Source organism: Cydia strobilella, chromosome 6 (genome assembly GCF_947568885.1).
Source record: "Cydia strobilella chromosome 6, ilCydStro3.1, whole genome shotgun sequence".
Lineage (NCBI taxonomy): Eukaryota > Metazoa > Arthropoda > Insecta > Lepidoptera > Tortricidae > Cydia > Cydia strobilella.
This window is the reverse complement of record NC_086046.1, coordinates 11,899,592-11,907,309: the sequence shown is the minus strand read 5'-3', so window position 1 is coordinate 11,907,309 and position 7,718 is coordinate 11,899,592.

The window sequence follows — 7,718 nt, the reverse complement described above, 5'->3', positions numbered from 1 at the left end:
ATACGCGTGTGATTAAATTAACTACTGAAAAAATTAACGCCTGGTTAAAAAGCAGAATGGAGAAAAACGCGAATGGAACAAAAGCTATTGGGGAACAGAAATTTTGGGTAGCTAATCTAAACAGTCATTGCGAAGACCGCATAGGGACCTCATAGCGTAAAGCAGGCGCCCTGTATGTAAGACTTAAATGTTGGGCTTTACCTAACCTACAGTGAAAAGGTTGTAGGCACCGGAAAAAGGCGCCGCAGGCGCCCTGTACGTAATCTTTACAGTGTAAAAGGCGCCGCAGGCGCCATTTACGTAAGGCGCGCTTTTGATTGTCGGGCTTCGCTCGACCCTACAGTGTAAAGCCTGTGTGTAAAAGCGCGCTTCGCGCGCTTGAATGTCGGGCTTCGTCCGGCCCTACAGTGTGAAGCCTGTGTGAAAGAGCGCGCTTCGCACGCTTGAATGTCGGGTTTCGCCCGACCTTACAGTGTAAAGGGCGCCGCAGGCGCCCTGTATGTAATCTTTACAATATAAAAATTCGCCCCAGGAGCCATGTATAAAAAGCGCGCTTTGCGCGCTTGAATATCAGGCTTTACCCGACCCTATATTGTAAAGCCTGTAGGTAAGAGCGCATTTGAGCTTTTTATGCCTTCATTTTCGCACACGGTGGCCTCAAACAAACGCAGTCGTGATATTCCTGTAAAAATGCCACATTTTAACTCTTTTCCAGCTCCGCGTATTTTAGTTTTATAATATTTCAGAAAGATCTATTAAATGAACTCAATTGTATCGAAATCGGTTAATGGACTGATGAGTAATTATTAAATAAACACTGCAAATAGGGGTCATTTTAGCTCCGAATGCGTCATTTCTAGCGCAGAATCAGCGCCATATATGTCAGCAGCACATGCAGTTCCGAGTAATGGCTACTTTCGTTGAGACACTGATGAACCAAAAACCAAAACCATTCATAATATACCCCCACCGCGCCATAACACTTTTTCGTTAATATCGGTTTTCGATCCGAGCCCCTCTATGGGTTTTTAAAAACGTGCACCTTACGTTTCACGTTAAAAAAAGTTTGTCAAAAATGACCTTTTTCTCGCATGTTCTTTTCCAAAATCTGTAAACCCCAAAATTCATTAATTTGAAATTGAGGGAAGGTTTTCTAAGACCATTTTCGCGTAGCAGCACGGGATCTGGTAGCTGACTGTCACTGACCCAAACCAACCTGTATAACTGGCTGAGTTTTGAATTTCTAAAAGTATTGAAATGCTTAGTAGTGGAGATATGTTGAAGGGAGCCACACGAAATCAAGCGCACGAAACTAAAAACCGCACAAGTGCGGGTCGGACTCGCCCACCGAGGGTTCCGTACGTTTTAGTAATTGTTGTTATAGCGGCATCGGCAACAGAAATACATCATTTGTGAAAATTTCGGTTCATTAGATACAGCCTGGTGGCAGACAGACGGACAGAGGAGTCTTAGTAATAGGGTCTTTACCCTTTGGGTACGGAACCCTAAAAATCGGCCCGTTTCGACCTGACGATGTCACCACCTGTCGAACAAATTAGGTACTACTTAGTTAGGTCACCTGTGTTAAAGTGACATCTTTGTTAGTTATTATTAACCAACACAAACAGGCGTTGAGTAATATATATTTTCTCAATTTTTTATTGAATTTTTCAATAATATTATTGAATAATTGGCTCCATAAACCCGCTCAGACAAACGAATCTATGCTACATAAACCTCAGTTTATGGTGCAAGAAATCTACTTATTTTAAAAGAAAAACTCGAAATAAAATTGTATGAAATTCGGAAAAAGGAGAGAACCACTTAAAGCTAACTAAATGTATGCCTCTGCCGTTCAAAACACTTTAGAAAATTAAAATAACAAAAATAAAACATATTTTTTAGGGCTAGTTAAATAAAAGCTTGTAAAAATGAAACGAATACGCTAAGCCTGCGCTTGATCAATTAATTTCAAAATAGAAAAAATAAAAAACAAATAAAAAAAAACAATACGAGATTTAAAATAAATACAAAAAGTTATGTAGCAGCATAAATTACTGGGGATCGAACCAGGGACCACCCGGTGCAAACGAAAAAAGCGAATGTTTGCAAAACACGCCATGATAGTGCTTACCTAAGCTGACGAAATTCAGCTACTCATTCTCGAGCAAAAACTAAATATCTAAATACCGCCAAAGTCAGCAATACAAACTTTCTGCATTTTTCGACATTTAATCTGTAAACATATCTTAAAAAGAAAATACTGTTATGATATCGATATGATTATTTGTTTAGGCGCGAGCTATCACGACTCCGCCATTTTGAAAAATTTCCAAAAACCGGATCGACAAAAAAATTATATTTAGTCATAGAATTTGGTCACAAAATTTCACGAGGATCGGTTGAGAATTGCGACCTGTAGAGGAGAACATCCGGACAAACAAAAGCAAAATGCGCGAGTCAAACCGTAGACCTTCGCTACGCTTCGGTCAATTAACAATAGGAATTCAAAAAGGGTGGCCGCTACGTACTGTATTTTGTATTTATATGCCTTTTGAATACAATATAATAGTTTTTACGTTGCTGGATTCGTCAATCTATGCGTCCAAAGTTAAAACGGCCGTTTTTGTTTTCAGTTCATGGATCGACGAGTCCAGCAACGTAAAAACTTATAATGTATTCAAAAGGTACCTAAATCAGGGGGGTGTCACTACGCAGTTTAGGTACATTTGGCGCGCCTCCCGGACAGGCGTATGGCAGTGGGCTACCGCTCGGCTCGCACAATAGTCGTGTTACGTGGCGCTCGCGCAAAATTGAAAATACGCAATGGCTTGGAAATATAAATATTGGTTACCCAGAAACAATATTAGGAACTGACCGACATATTTTCAAAGGAAAACTGGTGTGGCATACCTACTTCCGTGAGAATCAGACATACTTACTATCTCCGGATAAAAAAAATATGTTTACAGAATCAACGTTTGTAATTCCTAAATATTTATCTTAAAAATAATAAATCAGTACAAAAACTTGTCAAGTGACAACCCCGTGCCGACACTCACAGCTCGGTCATAAAATTGCGGCGCGCAAAGATTCACGGTTCGTGCGCGGTTATAAGTTGCAGGCGGCGAGTATAGGTATAATTTTATAACTAAATCTGACTTTTGTGAAGGAGTGAATTTTCTGTACGGTAGTGATATATCGTCTTTCACGGTTGCTGTTGGGAAAATGTCTATAGCCACGTCAAGCATGGTATGTCTTTACTGTCATTTTGTTAAATCAGAATCTGCTAACTTTAAATACAACCAAAACGAAATTCCTTTGTTTCTATAAAGGCTGGCGTCCACTAGACTCGCCGAGGCGAATCGAATCGAATCGCAATATTTCGCCTCCTATATTTTCTAATGCAACTGCGTCCATTGACGAAGAGCCGCGGCGCGCCCGTCAATGGACGCAGTTGCATTAGAAAATATAGGAGGCGAATTATTGCGATTCGCCTCGGCGAGTCTAGTGGACGCCAGCCTTAATTAAGACAGCGGCTTCTTCACCGGGACTACAGATGAAACTTAAAGTCCACAATCGTGGCTGCACTGTTTCTTCAGCCCAAACTTGTGTGTGACCATATGTCAACATCAAACAAAATAAAGTATCTCGGTATCGTGATAGACGAGAATAGAAACTAAACTTCAGGCTGCATGTAGAGGCGGTGGCGGGTAAGGTCCGAAAGCTGATACACACTATGAAGATGCTAAGAGAATCGGCTGATTTACCCCTATTAAAAACTCTTTGACAATCGATAATCAATTACTGCATCCTTGCATCGGGAGGTACAAACTCGACTATCCTTCTGAAATTAGAAAGAGCGGTGTTGAAGGTAGCCTTGAAGAAATCAATTAGGTATCCTACGAAGGTCTTGTACAATGACGCTCAAGTACTTAGTGTTCGGAAGCTCTATCTTCTGAGGGTGGCTGTCAGTACACAAAATGGTTCTCAACTCATCAAACTACAATATTTAAAATAGAATATTTAAAATTCCTACGACTGCTGTCAAAACCACATTTGCACATCGTTTTTCAGACTTTTTCCACCCCCGAATCAACGATCGTTTAGTTAATTTGTACAATTTTAAGGAATACTCGGTCTCTTGGAAACAAAAAAGCTCTTAACAGTTAATATGATGAACTTATCCTTTTTAGACACAGAAAACATTATTAGGATAATATCCTAATATAACACACCTCACACACAACGTATTGACACTCAATCAGAATTAGGCTAAGTATATGTTTCTCTTTTATGTTAGCTAGTTGTATTATTTATTACTTAAACTTTTCTAATGTGAATTTTATTCTACTTTTAATTTTTCTGTTCTACATGGTTGCTATAGCCGCTTATGTATATCTTTAAGTAAATCGTATGATAGCTTTTTGCTAATATTTAAGCTACTTAAAATTCGATATGTATAATTGTTAGGTACCCCTGCAAAAAGTATTGGGGGGGGGAAGCCAGGGTATGGTCTTGGTGGGAATCGCTGTATGTGAGAACAGCATTGCCTACAAAATGCCAAGAAACCGTTTGCTGTGTTAGTGGCGGAACACCGAATTTGAGCAAAACCCTGGCCAGTCCGAGTCACCCACGTCCCCGCCGTCCCTCCTGGGAACTGCTGCAACCGCACAGCCGCGCGGCCGCCACCTCGAAGTGCAGCTGAGCTGAGGGTGCAGGGCGAATCTTCTGCGCCTCAAAACAGAACCAAACTCACTAGGGAGGAAACCCGAAACAAAACCGAGCACGCCCACAGGCTCTAAGGTGGCAGCCCCGCCAGTAGGCTAGGGTATAGTGGGCTAATCACTCGCTTACCTGAAACCCAAACTGATTACTGAAACTGAAATAGTGCAAAACCGGACCGATCATACTACGACGACCTTTGGCATGAAAATACGGACACGAATTGCTTGTTGGAACGTGCGAACACTAAGCGAGGATAGTCGACTAGCCCAAACAGAAGCAGAAATGCTAAGATACCAACTGCAGATACTCGGCCTTAGTGAAGTGCGCAGAAATGGATTCGGGGAACTGAGAACGTCCAGGGGCCTTACATTCCTCTACTCCGGAAAGGAAGATGCATAGTCATCGTCATGGGGGACCTAAATGCCAAAGTTGGCACTGATAACGGCGGCTGTCAAAGACACATGGGCACACACGGGCTGGGAGTCCGGAACGAAAACGGAGAGAGATTCTTGGAGTTCTGCCAGGACAACGACCTCACCATCGGAGGCACTTTATTCATTCATGGAGACCACCATAAGTACACATGGAATTCACCCGATGGAGTCACCAAGAACCAAATCGACCACCTTGCCATCAGCTCCAAATGGCGCTCATCACTGCTCGATGTCCGCAACCGTCGTGGTGCAGATATTGACAGCGATCACCACCTAGTAGTAGCCGAAGTGCGGCTCAAAGTAGCCGTAGCACGAGCTGCCAGCGCGACCACCAGGGTAGGCAAACGATTTGAGGTCAACAAGCTGCGGGACCCAGATGTAGGCGACGCCTTTAGGCTGGAGCTGCGTAATCGCTTCTCCGTTCTCGAAACGGACTCTTTCATTTCTGTCGACGCGGAGTGGAACCACATCAAAATGGCCTATACAGAGACCAGCTCCGTCGTTCTTGGACACAAAACATACACACGTGAGGACTGGATGTCACAGAGAACCTGGAACCTCATTGAAGAAAGGCGCCAACTCCATCTTCAACTCCTGGTAACCAGCGACGTGGTAGTGCGTGAAGACCTGAGGCGGCAATACAGACACATACGCAGAAAAATTTACCGCAGTATCCGTCACGACCGACGAGTATGGGCTGATACTGTTGCGGATTCCGCCCAACGCGCTGCCAACTCCGGCAATCTCAGGGAGATGTACAAGGCAACGAAGACCTTGGCCGGGATCCGGAACCGGAGGAAGAAGAAGCCCTTGAAGGACAAGAGAGGCCAGTTGATTGTGACATCAGAGGGGCAGCTTCAACGCTGGCGGGAGCACTTTGAGGAGATCTTCCGAGTCCCGAACGACCCCGTTATTACAGACACACCTGCCGCCAGCTCGCCCGCACAAAGGCTGGACATTGATGTGTCTCCCCCTAGAGGAGAGGAAGTAGTGAAGGCCATCCGATCACTGAAGAACGGGAAAGCCCCAGGAGTCGACCTTATCACAGCGGAAATGCTGAAAGCTGACGTCTCTACCGCTGCGAACGCGCTGACGCCCCTACTACGGAACATCTGGTCAGCCGAGGAGTTACCCGACGACTGGAACAAAGGGCTTCTTATCACCGTGCCCAAAAAGGGAGACCTCAGTGAATGTGGCAATTGGAGAGGCATCACTTTGCTCTCGATTCCTTCTAAGGTGCTCTGCAAGATCATCCTGGACAGGTTGTCGAGGGCAGTCGAACCTCTTCTTCGCAAAGAGCAGGCTGGATTCCGACCCAACCGATCGTGTACGGACCAGATCAACACCTTGCGCATAATACTCGAACAAGCATCAGAATGGCAGAGGGAAATGTACTTGACCTTTGTGGATTTCGAAAAAGCCTTCGACACGCTGCGATGGAGCTGTATCTGGGACCGGCTGCGTGAAATTGGAGTCCCCGAGAAGATCACGAACATGATTAAGGCCATCTACAGGAAGCATTCTTGTAGGGTGACTCACGACGGCCTCGTCTCGGAGGACATACCGGTCCATGCGGGTGTTCGTCAGGGGTGTCTCCTTTCACCTCTCCTATTCCTTGTCGTCCTCGATGGCATCATGAATAACACCACCAACAGCAAGCGCCGCGGCATAGAGTGGGGACTGTCCAACGTCTTGGAAGATTTGGACTATGCCGATGACCTATGCCTATTGAGCCACACGCGCGCCGACATGCAAGCCAAACTGGACGACCTACGGCGAGACGCTTTGGAGGTGGGACTAAAGATTAACATCCGGAAGACCCAGGAAATGAGGTGCGGAGCGACGAGCTCGTTGCCGTTGCTCATCGGCACAGAGGGAGTGGAGAAGGTCCACAAGTTTACGTACCTCGGTAGTGTAGTGTCGGAAACAGGAGGGACCGAAGAGGACATCGCTTCGAGAATCGCCAAGGGGAAAGCAACCTTCGCACAGCTCCGTCCGGTATGGCAATCGCGGAAACTGACTAGGAGAGTTAAGCTCAAGATATTCCGGTCCAACGTGAGAACCGTATTGCTGTACGGATGTGAGACGTGGAAGGTCACTAACAACATCTCGCGTCAGCTCCAAGTCTTCATCAACCGCTGTCTTCGCCGTATCCTCGGTGTATACTGGCCCGAGAGAATATCCAACGTAGATCTGTGGGAACGTTGCGGTGAGACTCCGATCGACCAGCAGATCAAACGCCGCAAGTGGAACTGGATCGGCCACACGCTCCGAAGGGACCCGGATCACATCCCGAGGCAAGCCCTAGACTGGAAGCCCCAAGGAAAGCGGAAACGTGGTCGCCCTAAGCAATCCTGGCGGCGGACGATCATCGCAGAGGCGGCGAGCATTGGCAAGACGTGGAGCGAAATGAAGCGCGAAGCTCAAGACCGAACGGGATGGCGAAGCACTGTGGATGCCCTCTGCCCCATCTAGGGGATATAGGACCATAAGTCAAGTAAGTCAATGATTTCCCTCACGGGACAGGCTTTGCCTAGTGTGGGGGTCACTATAAAT